Source organism: Camarhynchus parvulus, chromosome 1 (genome assembly GCF_901933205.1).
Source record: "Camarhynchus parvulus chromosome 1, STF_HiC, whole genome shotgun sequence".
Taxonomy (NCBI): domain Eukaryota; kingdom Metazoa; phylum Chordata; class Aves; order Passeriformes; family Thraupidae; genus Camarhynchus; species Camarhynchus parvulus.
The window spans coordinates 11327613-11343390 of record NC_044571.1 but is presented as its reverse complement, the minus strand read 5'-3'; the positions used below and the strand labels follow the sequence as shown (position 1 = coordinate 11343390).

Sequence of the window (15778 nt, the reverse complement as noted above, 5' to 3'; positions counted from 1 at the left end):
TCTTGTATTTATTGCTTCTGTCAAATTAAAAATCTAATAGCTACTTGGTAAATTCTTCTGTTGCCAACCCAGTGTAGTATCCAAAGCCCGTATATTTGAAAAAACAATCAATACTTATGGCTAGAATATTCTATTCTAATAATGCAGCAGTCTTCATACTATCAAATAACTTTCATGCTCTTCTGTGCACTCTGGGTACAATATTAAACAGACTTTTTCCCAACATTTATCCTAATTTCCTTATTTTTCTAAAGTTAAATTGGAAGATGAATGAATTATAATCACTCATAGGTCAGCTATAGTTACACAGAAGCACAAACTCCTCCTAAAACCCACACATTAGCTCTCTCTCCAAGGCCAAGCCATGACTTTGGTAGGTTAACCAAAGCTGTGTTTGCAGTCTGGACACCTTAGTTATTACTCAACTCAATGACACTGCCTGCAAAGGCAGGTTGGCATTATTCAGGTCATCTGTCATAACATTTGTTTATTTTTGTTGGTCTGACACCAGGCCAGAAAATTTCAAATTCAAGTGATGAGATTAACACAATTCCTGGCTGGAGCATGCGTAACTTTTTACATACAGCTAAGCACAAAAGACCAATTTTGTGATGATGGAGCTGGATGCTCTTTCACAGAGCCTGTGACTGCAACCTATAGCAAGAACATGTTGAACAACCCTTTGGCTTTATAGAATCAGCCTTGTAGGATACAAAGTAGAGGGAAAGAGGTCCTTGACTACTAGGCAGTCTTTCCACAGCTGACACTGCACAGCTGGCTGATGGTGAAGTTACAAGTAAATGTCACAGGTAGAGATACTGAAGAAAAAAGGTATAAATCTGAATATGAGACAAAATGAATGAGGCCCATGTTCTGGAACTTTCAGGAATAATACTTGACTCTTCAAAGCATTTCACCCAAAAGTCCCTATTCACAATTTCAAGGGTATCATTTCAAGGTATTTTTACAATACCTTATTTTTATTCTACATGACAAATATCCTTCCTAATATAAGTTACACATGCAAGTTAAACACTTTAAGCAATCAGCATCTCTCTAAAGCCAAATCATTTCCACACTGATCTGCCTTACTGTAGCCATTACGGTTGGTAGGATAAACTGCACTGATTTCATTTCCCTTTTAGGAAGCTATCCTCATAATCCTGCTTTAGAAGAAGAAGAAAAAACTACTAGGGCTCAAAGGCAGCTTCAACCTAAAATAGTTACTAACTCATTCTTTTGAAGAGGTTTGGATTATTTCACTCAAAACCAAAAAGATGCTGTCCAGCAGCTCAAGGTAGGTACAGCCGCCAAAATCCATGTCCTTTGTTGTTTTAATAGCCCTTGCTCTTCTTTCAGGATTTATGGAGTTTTGAGGGTAACTCAGCAAAGCAATAGCTAAAGGACTGTTGAAACATTCTCTTCACTACACTGAACTTGATCTGGTATTTGTGCTGTGCTCAGGGCTCTTCACCTCCATCAGAACAGAAGATTGGAACTGACATCCACCCAACAATTTGAGTGTCTCAGACGCACTACAAGAACACAAAAACCTTTCTTTCACCTGGTATGTCACAGTGGTTTCCTTTGCATGGATACTGCCGCAAAGGAAGGGATGTGGTATTAACCAATCTCCCAGCTTCTTTACTGTTAAGAAGTGGGAGTGTCCATATGGTTTGTAGAAAGCAACAATGTGGAGCATGCCCACCTCTTCAATTAGTAACTAAGAATTTCAACCTTTTCAAACCACTCTTCTCGTTTAACTCCCTTCAGTCTTAGAGGGGCATAATGTACAGAAAACAGAGGGCAAAAATAAGAAAAAAATCAAGGTCATATCTTCCCACAAATACAATGCAGTCTTATATACAACAGGAGGTTAGACAGTAGAAAAACCTAAAGTTTAAAAAAACTTGCTGTCCCCCCCAGCCAGCCAAGCACAATTGCCACCAGAGCATTCCCCTGAGCCAGTAAGTGACACAAAATGCCAGCCCTGGACAAAGGAGCACAAAGTGAGATTTGTACATTTCTAAATAAAAAAAAACCAAAAACCCTAACCACTTTATATTAAAATAACATTGTAATCTGATGCCTTGATTCCAAAATCCCAGCACAAGTAGTCACACCCTCTGCTTCACCAAACAGCCCAAGGACTGCTTCAGAATTCTCACAACATTACTGCAAACAAACTCGGATCTAAGCATTTACACAACCCAGACTCAAGTGTAAGCTTTGGGTTCTCTCTGCTTTGAGAGGAGAGGGAGGAGAAGTAAGGAGATGAAAACCTTTGACATTTTTAGTGCTGTTTAAGCACAAGCCTTATTTGATTTTGTTCTGAGTCATTCCTCCCCCACAGGATGGAAAGCAATGCTACATGTTCAGTATGTGAATGGTCAGATGAGCTGAGCAATACCACAACAGACCTGTTAAGTCTGACTATAAATCATATGCAGATTTTCTGTTCCTTCTAACTGCTGGAGAAATATGCAAATTAAGTAATTAGGTACCTTAGAGAAGCATGTTCTTTGATTCAGCATTAGCTTTAAAAAAACAAAGGTAATTCATACTTTAAAAAATCCCAGACAATACAATAATAATTGGTGCTCATTTTCACAACATTGCATACCACCAGTTTTCCATTATAGTGAACCAAACTCAGTACTATTTAAAGTCTGGGGGTTTTATTGGTTGAAAAATGATGAAATCTTTTTTTAAAAAACAATATTTACTTGAGAACCACAATCAAAAGAACCTCCAGTTACCAGATTTACATTATAACACTATCTCATTCAACTTTACTGATTCTCTGTTTTAGCCACCTTCCAAGAAGGGCTATTGGTCTCCAGTCAGGGAATACACAAAACTTTGGATACTCAACACCCACTAATTCCCCATTACTTTCTGCACAGTTTAGCCTATGGAGTCACTCTTAATTCAAGTATCTTATTATTTTGCCTAATTTTCAAATGGATTAGAAGTAAATTTCACACAAATTTAAACATTTGCAGAAGACAATGCACATTCAGCTCTGTATATACTTCCTCAAGTACACAATCTCTGTTACTTTGATTATTTGTCAGATTTCCACACCCAACCACTCAGTTTGATAAGAGCAACTTTCTATGTATTTGAGACGTTAATGAACTGCACACAGTCCACAGACAAAAAAGCTTAATGAGAAACTGCCTTTATAATAACATATTTCCAAGTACCTGTAAGAGTAAATACATTCCTTCTGTAGTTATACATGCTCAATTCAAGTCCAGAATAAATACAAACACATAAAAAACACCAAACACGCTCATGATTAAGCCACAGGTTCAAACACTATAGTATTGACTTTCTACCTATTATTCATTTTATAGACACTTTCAATGACATCATGAAAAAAATCATATAAGCATGATGAAATTCTATTAAAAATTCTCAATCTGCATTATTTATTACAAAAAACAACTTCTAAAATTCAAATTATTACTTGCAAATAAGAACCAAATATTTGAAGGAAATCTCATTACTAGAAACCAAAAGTACGTGTTCCTACTTTACAAATTTTTTCATGCAACTGCTTTTACCTAAATAAAACAGAATTGCCAAATGTATTTTGCATTTTAAAAGCAGTTTTTAAATTAATAGCATAAGACAAACTTATCTCTAACGAAGACTATGTAACAAACATATCCTAGACTGGACTGGAAGTCAATAGAAAGATAACTTAGCTGTGAATTCTGGAATATTAGAACTACTAAGATGTTATTGAATGTTACTTCCAGGAAAAAAAAAAAACACAAAAAACAAACAACTAAAACATCAAAAGTGCGAAATAATTAACAGAAGGAAAAAAATCACACCAAAAATTACAAACATACCACACTCAAATACCAAGCTTCTTACAAACTCTAACTTGGGGAACATGGGGGCTGCAATCTAATTCCCTTCTATGCAGAGCCACAGAAATATGCAGTTACAAGGGAAAAGCAATACTGAACATCCAAATTCATCAATTTTTTTGTCCAGCATACAGAGTCACAACTCAAAACACCAAGAAAACAACAACCCCAGCAAAAAAGAGGTGGTTTTGATATTGCTGTTGAACACTGAAAAAACATTAAAAAATTTAAACAAGTGAGTATTAGGCACAGAAACCCTTTAACTTCAGGAAATAAACTGGGGTGGTAGGGGCAGGAATCTTTGTCTAGGGAAATATTTATCACCATAAAATGCTCTCCAATAGCACATACTGGGTGCTTCCTCAAGAGAAATTGTCACAAAGGAAGTCTCTGGCTGTTTCATAATCACTTTAAACCAGTAAAAACACAATAAATCTGAAGAAAGAATTTGCTTCTCCTTTCCTTTCAATGCTTGCTCCTCTCAACACACCACCAGAAATTTAGAGACCAAATGGTGACATGGACATCACTAAAGCTAAACTTTGATTTACAAACACTAAATACTCACCCAAACTGGATCAGCTCCCTGACTCCCCTGAAAACCCCTCAATATCTTGTGTCATAGACAGACACAAAACTGAGACAGAAGCAGGCAGCCAGGGTGAGAGAGAAAGAAGTGTTAGACCAAAGTGTCAGGATGAGATCTGACCACAAAGACCTCAGAGCAGACTCTTCCTTCAGGTAAGGCACAAAAACTTATTGGAAATTAGACTTGCTCATTAAGAAAGCAGTCCAAGTCACAGTCCAAGGCATAACTCTTAGATTCCATTTAGCAGTTTTCCTGTTACTCACAGGAACCTCATAGTTGCAAGGAACTATGCAACCAACAGTTCTGGTTGGTCACACTTTATCCAGTGATTTAGACACTGAAAACATGTAAGATTTGTAGAATTCTTATCTTCCATGTTAAATGATAGAAAAACCAGCGTCCCCTTGAAATCCAGATGATCTATATTCAAGCAAGCCAGAAACCTAAACCTTGGAGAAGTGCTGGTTGTTCTCAACTTCCTGAAAACCTGCCTTCCTGAATCTTCATTTTCTTTTTTATTTGGAAGAACTGGGAAAAGTTCTTAGCCTTGACCACAGGAAAAACAAAGCAGCCATCAAACCAGATTAGTTATGAATCTCAGGGATTAGCAAATACAAAGCACAGAACAGAGAAAATAATCCAAAAGCCAGGGCAAACTATACAAAATACGAATACTGTGATTGAAAAATGCTAGAATTTTGAGATACATAGAACTGATATGAGTTTGATCCAGTATCACATAAGAATTAAAACACACATCTACAGACAAGTTTGCAATCCTCACAGATCCCTCCTGAATAGTTATTCTGCAGAAAGACAATCACAGTAATATACTCAGAAGTTACTCATCTTTGAGTATTTAATAAAACTAAAACAAATTGGATGTACTTGAATATATGTATAATAAAAACCTATTCTAATTGAACCTTGAGGTTTGCACCTTAGCAAACTCATTTCATGTTTAAGCAGTCTTTTTTTCACAGCTAGTAAAATCATTAGCCATTAAAGGAACCCAAATTAAATACTGCTTACTACAAATGCAATACAGCCATTAAAACTGCTTTTTAAGAAAGCATTAGTCAAATAATCACCAAAATACTTTCTGAATATAAAAAAAAACCAAACAGTTTTTTTGGTACAGTATTTGTCTACTGGATAGTCTTCTAGTGGCATCCTGCCACACTGTACAGGCTATCAGGAAACCAAACAACTAAGATGCTCGTAGTACAGAATATGGGATCATTAGTAGTACTGAACAAATAACCCCAAGCATCAAGTTTTTCTCCTTGCTTGACTTTTATTATAGTTTAATGAAAATTAAGATTATTTATGATTATGTAACATGCTTACATAATTCACGAATTCTACTATACACAGAAATAACTTGCCCTACAAGTCTAAGTACATCATACACTTGCTGGGAAAACAAAACAAACACCACCCTCAATCCCCATAAAACCAACTACAGTGAAAAAAACAAAACAAAGCCAAACTCAGAAAAGCAGACAAAAGAAAGCCCTAAGCAAGCCTAAATGCATTCCCCTTAAGTATGTAGAGTGTTCATCTTCTGAACAGACTAACAACCTTGTGCCATAAATAGTTTAACTTAAAAAATTAGTGCAGCTTACATAAGCCTGTGGCAGTCAACCATTTTTACTCATGGCACTACAACCAACAGTGGCAAAAAAGTTCAGAAAGTAAAACTTAGGAACTAATTCAAAATACCTATAGTCCTTACCCCAAGGCTGACTAAGTAAGGCTACTGGCAAAGCTTAAACTCAAATATTCCATGAATTGTCAAGTGGATAGAGTAATCCAAAGATTATGCTCATAAGAAGTTATTCAGAGTAATCCCAAAGCAGAAATTTGCTACTGTCACAAGGACACAACTCCTCACATAAGACACATCTGTTCTTTCTGGAATCTGTGTTCTAGCACATAATCAAAACAAAAGAAGAAGCATATCAAAATGTCAATGTCATAACTACTTTCCTCTCACCTGAATCATGGAAATTCTAATACTTAAACTTATTTCTTTCTTTCCCTCTTCTTCTAGAGCTCACAAAAGCCTTACCTTTCAAAACTTTCAAAAAACGAGACATTTAGAGACTTTAGAATCTCATTCTTTAAACTTCTTTACAGGAAGCAGGACAAAACAATGATCTATGCTATAGATTTTAACAGGATTCAGTGGTGGGGGGGGAAGCACTTATGGACTGCTTGGTTTGGGGGATCTTTCTAAAATTCAATTCACAGAAGGGAGTCAGACTTCTTTTGATCCTTTCCTGTCAGCTCCCCAACACCAATCCCCCTTCTGCAAGTTCTCTGAGCCATCAAGTCCATGAACTGACAACCACAGGGACCATGGCTTCACTGAGCCCAGGAACGGCAACAAGAAGTTTTCTCCACCTCATCCAACCACCAGGAGAGTGAGCAGAACCCCTCTTTCAGAAAATATAGATTTCTTAAAAGGTAAGAGAAGCAGGACCTCTTCTTCCATCGCCTCTGTGTTTCCAGGACAGGAATCCTCCATCAGACTGGAGACAGCAGTCCACCATGGCTGTGTTTCAACCTCCCCATAACAGACAGACATGAGAACAAACTGCACTGGGATTTGTGAAACCAAAACCCAAGAACTGAATGGTACAGATAAGAACCAAGCAGCACAAGCCTCCATGCCTTGATCACATCTTGGGTAACATATGCTCTTAGGAGAAGTGTCATAAATTTATGCTACAACTTTTACAGAAAAAATGTCTCAGTTAAGGCAAAGCAGCTTTCAAGTGACTGAGTGTTCCTACAGAAATAGAAGTACTGTTTATCATAGTACCAGAAACGTCTGTGTTGTTGGTTCTAGTGCCTCCATGAGTAACAACAACAGAGATCACTGAAGATGTCTTAGTGTCCACATTGCTACAGAAAGGTGTTACTCACCTGATGGAACTAAAACCATCAAGACCTGCTGGACAGAGCTCCTGAGAGGATTCTTTCTTCTCTTCGGAAAACTTCAAGTTGTCCTCTACAGAAGCCACTTCCCTCTTACAGACCTCTTACTCCTAGATCAAGGAACTTTATTTCAACACTTCAGTGATTTTTGACTCTCTCTCTCCTTTTTTTTTTTTAATACAGTAGATCATGATTTCTAAAGACAGACCAAAATAGCTGATCTTACTCAGGTCTCTCTTAGGCCTAAGGCTACCTTCAGCCTCATTTACCTCATCTCCCAAATCTTGACAGGGATTGGCAGGTAGAACATTTACTTGACTTGGAACTTTCTTTAAAGCAAAAGAAGCATTCACAGCATCTAGAGGTTTCAAAAGCCAAGAAGCAGATTTCATTTAAGAGAACCTACATTCTGCCATTTATGAACTTAATTCAGCTGCAATAGATGTGGTACAAACTCTCTCTTCCCTGTCTGACCTCCCTTCCTTTAAACTGGATATTCCAAGAAAATGATAATTAAAAAATGTTTGTTCCAGAAAGTGCCAATGAACTCAAACCAACACAGAAGGAAGCTAGATGGAAACAGGGATAATTCTCACTGTCACTGCTTGCTACTGAAACCAATACACATTGAAAAGTAACAGCTTCAGTGTAAGAGCAGGAGAAAGTACAAAACTGCAAACATATTCCTGAGCAATTATTCAAAAAGTTCTTACTCACAATGCATGAAGCATTCAGCCCAACAATGAGATTTGTTGTGAAACACCTGTATTAAACATTGATGCTTATGAAGTTGGAACAGCATGAGAATTTTTACAACCACACTTTCATGATGCTGCCCAAACAGCAGGAAACAAAGCATAGATAAAAGACTAAAATACCTGTTCCCCTGTGCTGTCCATTTGAAACTGACTAATGACATGAAAAAAAAAAATACATGGTAATGTACAAAAGCACTGATAAAAGTTTTAAAATATAATTTTGTGTAAGCGCTCTGAATTCAGCTACAACACTTACTCAGTAATTACTGAAGTCCCATTTGCAAATGTCCAGATCACCCAGCAGCTAAAACTTGATTTTTATCAGGAAAGAACATAAGGTGACTTTTCAGCAGAGTATCCAGCAAATAACTCAAAAGTTTTTAACACATTCAAATCAGCAGTGAGAAGATCATATTTGATGGAATTCCTTCTAGTAGAAATTTAACCTATTCGTTTTTGAGCAAATATGAAGCAACAGAGAAACTGTATCAAATTAACACTGTCTTATCTAGACATGTAATTTCCGATCCAGCATTAGCAGGATTACAGCGAGAATTACTATTCCTTCAAGATAAACATAAGAATTCCAAGAAAAAAAGCAGATACACTTTAATGCAATGCTCTGCAACAGCCTAGTACCTGGCTTACTATTTCTGCAAGCTGATCTTAAGAACATCCACATGAAAGCCAAGTTCTAGATTTCTTTCATAACTTGCACAACATCTAGGTAAAAAAAAAGGCAACAAAACCCAATCATCTCCTATTCATCAACTATCATTGATCCAATGCCCAACAAGGAAGAACAGAACAAATCTGTAACTCTTCCAAGTGCTAGGAAAAAATGCCCACATCTTGAGTCAAGCCAAAGTATACAACCTCCCGACTGAAGACACAGAATTACACCTGAGGATTTATCCTAATGTGACAAATAACATACCTAGAACAAGCAAAGCCTTTTGCCAGCCAATTTCTCATGCAGCTGTGGCACTGTAAACCAGGAAGAATTGTTCAAACAGATGACCTGGGGGCAAATCACCTCAGAATATAACCAAGGAATAGAAAAATGCTTAAGCATAAAGCTGCAAGATTAAAATACTAGCACTGCTGTGGTTCTTTTTACCAAATCTGGTAAGAAACAGCCAATACTGAATGCAGTTTATTAAATTGTTCAAGTTTTTTTCCTGCCACAACATCCAAGACAAATACTGATAGTAACAGGATTTCTTTTTCTAAAATCTCTCCATTTGTCCCTAGATCAACCATGATTTCACATAAATTGATCCACTTTTCAAATTAATGTACACTTTAGCAGACATGCAATTTCATTTGAAAGAAAGTATTTCATTTTGAGTGTGGAACAAGACTGATTGAACAGAATCTGCTGAAGGGTGTTTTCCAGAAAACACTCTTAATGATCCACCAGCAAGCCCACATGCAGGTAGAAAACATCTGTACTTGAGCTGTGACAGTGAGGCTGCTCAGCACTACCACAGCAGAACGACCTCCCTCCTTTCTCTCCCTTTGCTATTTGCTTACAAAGCCCCCTGCTTTAAACAGCTCTCTGAAAAGAGCAGTAATTTTCCTTACAAAAGAGCCAGATTAGGACAAAACCTGGTAATTCAATGCTTTTAAAATACCACTACTTTGAATTCAGACCCTTAATAAAGCCCACCAGAAACTGAAGAACTAATGTTTCTTAAAAACACGAAACTGTATATAACTTCAACAGAGATAAGCATTTTTCATTTTTACTCTCTAGTGCTACGCTGGCTATTTTAAAACAATACTTGAAAAGAGAGAAACATTCAACATAGTAATCAATGGGGTATAAGAATATTGAAATGTTATTTCCACAGCGACATTAAGCTGAAACAGACATTGTGATCTATCTGACCTTCGAAAGAAGATCAGATAGATCACAATGTATTACTGATCTTCGAAAAGAAGAAAAGAACAAGAAAAATGCCAAACAATAAGAACTCACTGCACAACTTGAACTATATCAGCAATACTGTGGCATTGTCTCACCATATTACATACTGAATTTTGTGACATGCATTTCAGCTTCTCAAGTCAATGAAAACACCCCAGTGATGTTTTTTTCTGAAAGTTGTGCATGTGAGTCTCCTGGATACCAAACCACAGTGCCACTTAAACACTGACTGATGCAGCACAGAAGCTGCTGACCAACCACCTCCCCACACAGAACTGGAGACACCCAGCATGGATATCCAGTACCACAGAACCACCTACACTATCACCACTTGCCTGGAGCTGGAGAGAGCATTTTGTTCAAGTATTACAAGCACACTGCCAGTCTGAAAGCCTTTCAAAGGACAACTCTGACACTTGAAGGTTTGGCAGACTACAAGAACCTATTCTAGCAGTGTTTTCAACCAACACCTTCAACATTTGCATGAGTCTAAACAAGTATTTCAAAACTCATCTTGCCATTTGCAGAGAGAGTTTCACACGTGAGAACTGGCACCATGACATCACCACACATGCAACTTCTGCAAAGCAGTTCTCAATCTCTCACAAAAACAAGACAGTCAATATTGCCTTTTGGACAGTATTTTAGTCTACTATGACTGTACCGAAATAAGCCTAGAAAAAATTTGTACTATAGAAAAAACCAAGAGCTCCAACCTGGAAAAAAAAAGCGACAATAAGAGGAAACTTTGCCAGAGATTTGAAAGTAAATCCCTAATATCAGTTTACTGCACTAGGTAGCACCAACATTTTTCAGTTCAGCTTTATTTTTCTGTTAAAGACAGGGACAGGAAAAGATACTGCAAAACCACAAGTCACAGATATCTACCACATATCTTGCAGTCCAGAGTAGCCCAAAAGGTGGTCATGGTAATGTTTCAGGCTCTGTACGAAGCCTCTCAGTTTCACACTGTTTTTCACCTGCCTTTTAACCATACCACATAACAAAAATAACTCCCACTGCAAACACCTTCAGTTACACTTTCCTTGTGTTTTTGTGTGAGCACACAGGCACTGCACCTACCTCAGCTCACAGCAGAGGAACAGCAGCATCAGAGATCTCCCAGAGCAGAATGTGTCATAGCACAGTTGAGTTGGATGACTAAGCACACACTCAGACTTGATGTTACCCAAAATTTACTAGATTTGATTATTTACTCAACGACTCAATCATCACTAAAACACCTTTGGTGTCAAAAAAGTAAATCAAAGGCTTTTGCTTGTGTTGGTGATTTTGCTGAAACACTGAAGCTGTGAAAGTAGGGATTTGAAAATCATCCCAGTTGAGGACAAAGCACTTTGAAAAAGAATTCAATAAAATATCTTAGGCTTCCTATTTATTATGAACTGCAGTACATACCCATGTAACTCTTACCCTAATCAACAATACTTCTGCAGGTCACACTTTGAGGATTCCTATGCTGTTTACAAATACAAACAAAATGAATCATCACAGGTTTGAAATCAGGAGAAAGCCTCTACAGACCAGCACAAAAAACCAAAACCTTCATTTAAGCCCTACATAATTCTTGAGAGGGGACAGAGGAGAATTTGCCAGATAACCCAAAGAATCACATCAATGTACTCTCCTGGATGACTTCAAAGGAGTCATTTTCCATTAGGATTTCCTTTCACTCTGCAACTCAATAGACAGACACCAGCACAGACATCACCAAAGCTGCCTAAAAGTCAGATGTCTTTTCACAATACCTATTCAACTTCTCTAGTCTTCCTCAAGATGAAAAGTCACAGAAAGAAAAAGGAGCCTCAGTGAGATTCAGGAAACAAGAATGGATACAGATCTCATAACACCCAACTCACATTTACCTGACATCATTATACGTAAAGGTTATGACACAAGACGAAAAAAATACATAATAAAAGTATAATTTCATAATAAGAATATAATTTCATAATAAGAATACATCATATTCATCTGACTACCTGTGTTTAAACCAAAAGATTCAAGACTAAAAGCAGGCTTAAATGCTGATTTTATTACTCTTTACTAATGTGTGCAAAATTTGGTATGTTGGTAATTTTATGGACAGACAGAGACAGTCTATTATATACATTAATACAGGTTGTTAAGGCACTCTTCAGATTGCTGCTGTCAACAGACACCATTCATAAGGCAGGACAAAGTGCAAGCTTTAACAAATGTTGTGAAATACTTTATTTTTAAGAATCCTGTTCCTCTCTCTCTACAAAGAGGAAATGAATTTAACATTTCTTCTTTTTACATGAAATATGTTAACTGGAAATATACTTAAGGAAGGGTAGAAGAAAGAATTGCTTTTCTTGCAGAGCTAGAAAACAAAATTAAAGTTACCAGAACAGTGACTGGCCTTTGACCATGCAAGCTTTACCTCTAAGTTTTAAGAGTTCTGTTATACTAAGTCTTCTGGAAATCTTAGTTGTCAGGTGGACCTGCCAGAGAACATAAACCCAAAAAGAAATGCTATTCAATTTTGTCACAGCAAACACCAGCACTAAAAATAACAAACACATATTGACACATCAGCTGGATAAGTTGACCTGACCACTCTCAAGATTTATTTAGAATTGAAGAATAGTGTCTTCAAACCTGTTAGCACTGAGACCTCCCATAACAGTTTTATGCATGTTTACCTGAACACAGGGTCTTACTTTAAGTTTTTCCATTACTTTCCAAGTGTGGCATATCTAAGCCATTCCATTTTTTTTGAACACAGGGAATCCCTACCAAAACCAGAAGCACAGATACTCCCAAACCACCTAAGCAATTGTCTTTCCTCTCCTTGTTTTCTCCTTGCCAAAGCCAGGGAAACAAGGGCCAATATCATGTTACAAGTCATGTTTGAACAAGGGGAAGAGCACAGCGACTGCACAGTCCTACACTAACACTGAACAATATAATTAAGAGCTGCATCCATCCACCATATCCACTTACATTTAAAAAACCGACTAAAAGGAAACTCGAGTTAATTTTCCTCGGAGCCAATACAAGCAGCCGATAAGATCTCAAACCCGACCTGAAGCCAAGACTCTGGACAGAGCACAGCCAAGGAAGGCCTTGCTACCTTTGGGGGCCTTCTATTTCTAGAGCCAAGGCACAGCAGCAGCAGCAGCATCGCGCTGCAGTCACGTCCAAGGGGCACTGGCAGCGTTTACCTGTGAATCCATTTGCTTTTTATTAATTAATTTATTTTTACGCAGCAAGAGCAGCATCAGTGGCCCAGCAGGCAGCACAGCCCCTGCTCAGGGGACACCTGCCCGGGATCCCCGGGCACTCCGCCCGCCTCGCTCCGCAAAGGGCTCCAAAAACAAAGACCAAAGTTTTCCCTGCTCGGTGCGTGGGAGTGCGGCAGCAAAACAGGAGCCAGGATCAACACGAGCCGCCTCCCGTCACCACACCCGGGCCCACGCAGGGCAGGAGAGCCCCTGCCTCCCGGGGCAGCCCGTCTGTTCCCCCGGCACGGCTGCAGCCCGCTCCCGCACGGGCAGGGGGGACACCCACAGCCCGCCGGGATGGGGGAGTCACCCGAGTCTCCCTCAGCGACCGCCGGCAGCGGGGCGGCCCTGCCCGCCCCCCAATTCACCCCGCACAGCCCTCCCTCACCACCGCCCCCCCTCACCGTGCTGCGCTGGGGGCTCGGCTCCGGCTGCGGCTGCGGCTCCGGCGGCTGCATTCCCGCCCCCCGGCTCTGCCCCGGGCCGCGCTGCGGGGGCCCCCCCGCTCCTCCTGAGGAAGGGGAGAGGGAGAAGCGCGTGCCCCGGCGGGCGGGCGGGTGCGGAAAGCGGCGGCTGGAGCGGGGAGCGGGTCCCGGGGCAGAGCGCGGCCGGGAAGCGCTTCCGGGCTCAGTGCGGGGCGCTGGGGCCGCCGGGCGGGGCGGGGCCCCGGCTGCGCCCAACGGCGTCCGACATGGCGCGGCCCGCGCGCGCCGGACCGCACGGCTCTCGCGAGACTTGGAGGCAGCCGAGGCGGCGGGAGGGGGGGGGAGCGGCGGCGCGAAGGCGCGCGGCAACGAGCGGGGGAGGCGGGGCAAGGGCGGGGCCGGGGGCGGGCTCAGGACTGAGGGGCGGGGCCAGGGCGGGTGAGGGGGCTCCGCGCTCGGGCTCCCGCCTGTCAGTCCCTCAGCCCGGCGCCCGGGCGTTTCGCAGCATCTTTAAGCGAAACTTCCCCCTCTCCGAGGCAGGACACAGTGCTGCGTGCTAGAGGTGATTGGAGACCCTCGCCCCCGGCTTCCCCCTCTAGAGAAGCCTGAGCGTGGTTGGGCAGTGACAGGAGCTGAGGTGTTGTTTTCTGAGTATTGGCAGCAGCGATAAGGTGCGTGCCCACAGTGGTTACACAGTTCGCAGGGTCACAGAATGGGTCAGGTTGGAGCACAGTGGGTCGTCGGGCCCAGCCTCTCGGCTCAGGCAGGGCCGTCCCAGAGCACAGGCTCGGGGCTGTGTCCAGACCGTGCTGGAATGGCTCCAGTGAGGGAGACTCCATGCTCTCCATGGACGATCTGTTCCAGTGCGTGTTCTTACATGGCACAGGATAGCTGTGAGCAGAAAAACGCTGTTGGGCTGTGCTCTTACCAAATGTCTCATGATCCTGTGCCAGTCCAAGTAATATTTTTGGTCCTTCTGCTTGCAGGATGGACTCGAGGCTGTTATGATTAATATGGATTGATCCAGTGTGAACTTTGAATTGACATCTCCGGAGGCTGAAATCTTCCTGTTGAGGCAGAGCCTTGCAGATGGTTTAGTGGGTGTACACTGATTTTTCATCCACACTGAGCCTTGAGATTACATTCGGTTTGTTCGCCAGCATAAACTGGTTTAAAGCATATATTCACAAATCATAAAGACTGCTATTTGTGTTCTTCAGGGTTTGTGTGTTTAGGTATTTTTCTTTGTTTAAACAGCATCTGTCTTGCGTAGATTTTTTTTTGGTCTTTTTTACTTTTTTGTCTTTTTTACAGTTTCAGAGCCGCAGAAATGCCATTGCACTGATACCAATGGGCGCGGATGCAGAGCCCTGTAACCACCTCCTGTCTCTCTCTGGTACAGGATTGGAAGTGCAGGGGGGACGTGTGTCTTGTATTGCCATTACTGACTCTCCACGTCATCTGTGTGCAGAGGCCTCGGCTCCTGTGTCAGAGGTTGTGTGAAGTTAATTAAGGAATTCCTGTATTCTGATCCCCTCATCGGAAACACGCCAAGCCTGACTAACATTTCTGGAGAAGCAAAACTGGAAGTAAACAGGATCTCAGTGCAACAATACTTTTATCTAAAAGAGTTTGATTCTTATCATCTGATTGGAACTATTACCAAGATTCTGAAGTGCATATTCCTCAGCAAAAATCCATAATTTCCAAGTATAAGAGTGTGCTGTTGATGCCAATGAATAGCTCCCATAGCTATATGTAGTCTCACTTAAAATGTAAGAAACAGCCCTTGTTACAGCTGTTGGTGTTGTGCACATGACAGTCTCTGTGGCCTGACTTACACATGCTGGCCCTGGCTTCTCCAGCATTTTTGTGTGTTTTCCAGCTACTGTCTTAATTCATCCTGTCATTGTTGGTTCCAGATTTTTCCAATCTGATCTGAGTCTCTTTGTCACTGCCCCTCTGTAA

The 15778-nt window shown here is 40.7% G+C and overlaps 1 protein-coding gene across 2 annotated transcripts in view; it reads right to left on the bottom strand.

Annotated features, from left to right (window-relative positions):
- The window catches only part of TAB3 (TGF-beta activated kinase 1 (MAP3K7) binding protein 3), a 43143-nt gene extending 29064 nt beyond the window's left edge, over positions 1–14079 (bottom strand). The window contains exons 1-2 of one of the 2 annotated variants that reach the window (XM_030944578.1): positions 13790–14079; positions 12542–12602 (exon numbers count right to left, since the gene is read on the bottom strand). The gene's annotated coding sequence lies outside the window, so the exon portion shown is untranslated. The remainder of the gene's footprint in view (positions 1–12541; positions 12603–13789) is intronic. The other variant, XM_030944570.1, reaches the window with a different exon arrangement.
- Between the last annotated feature and the right edge of the window lie 1699 nt (positions 14080–15778).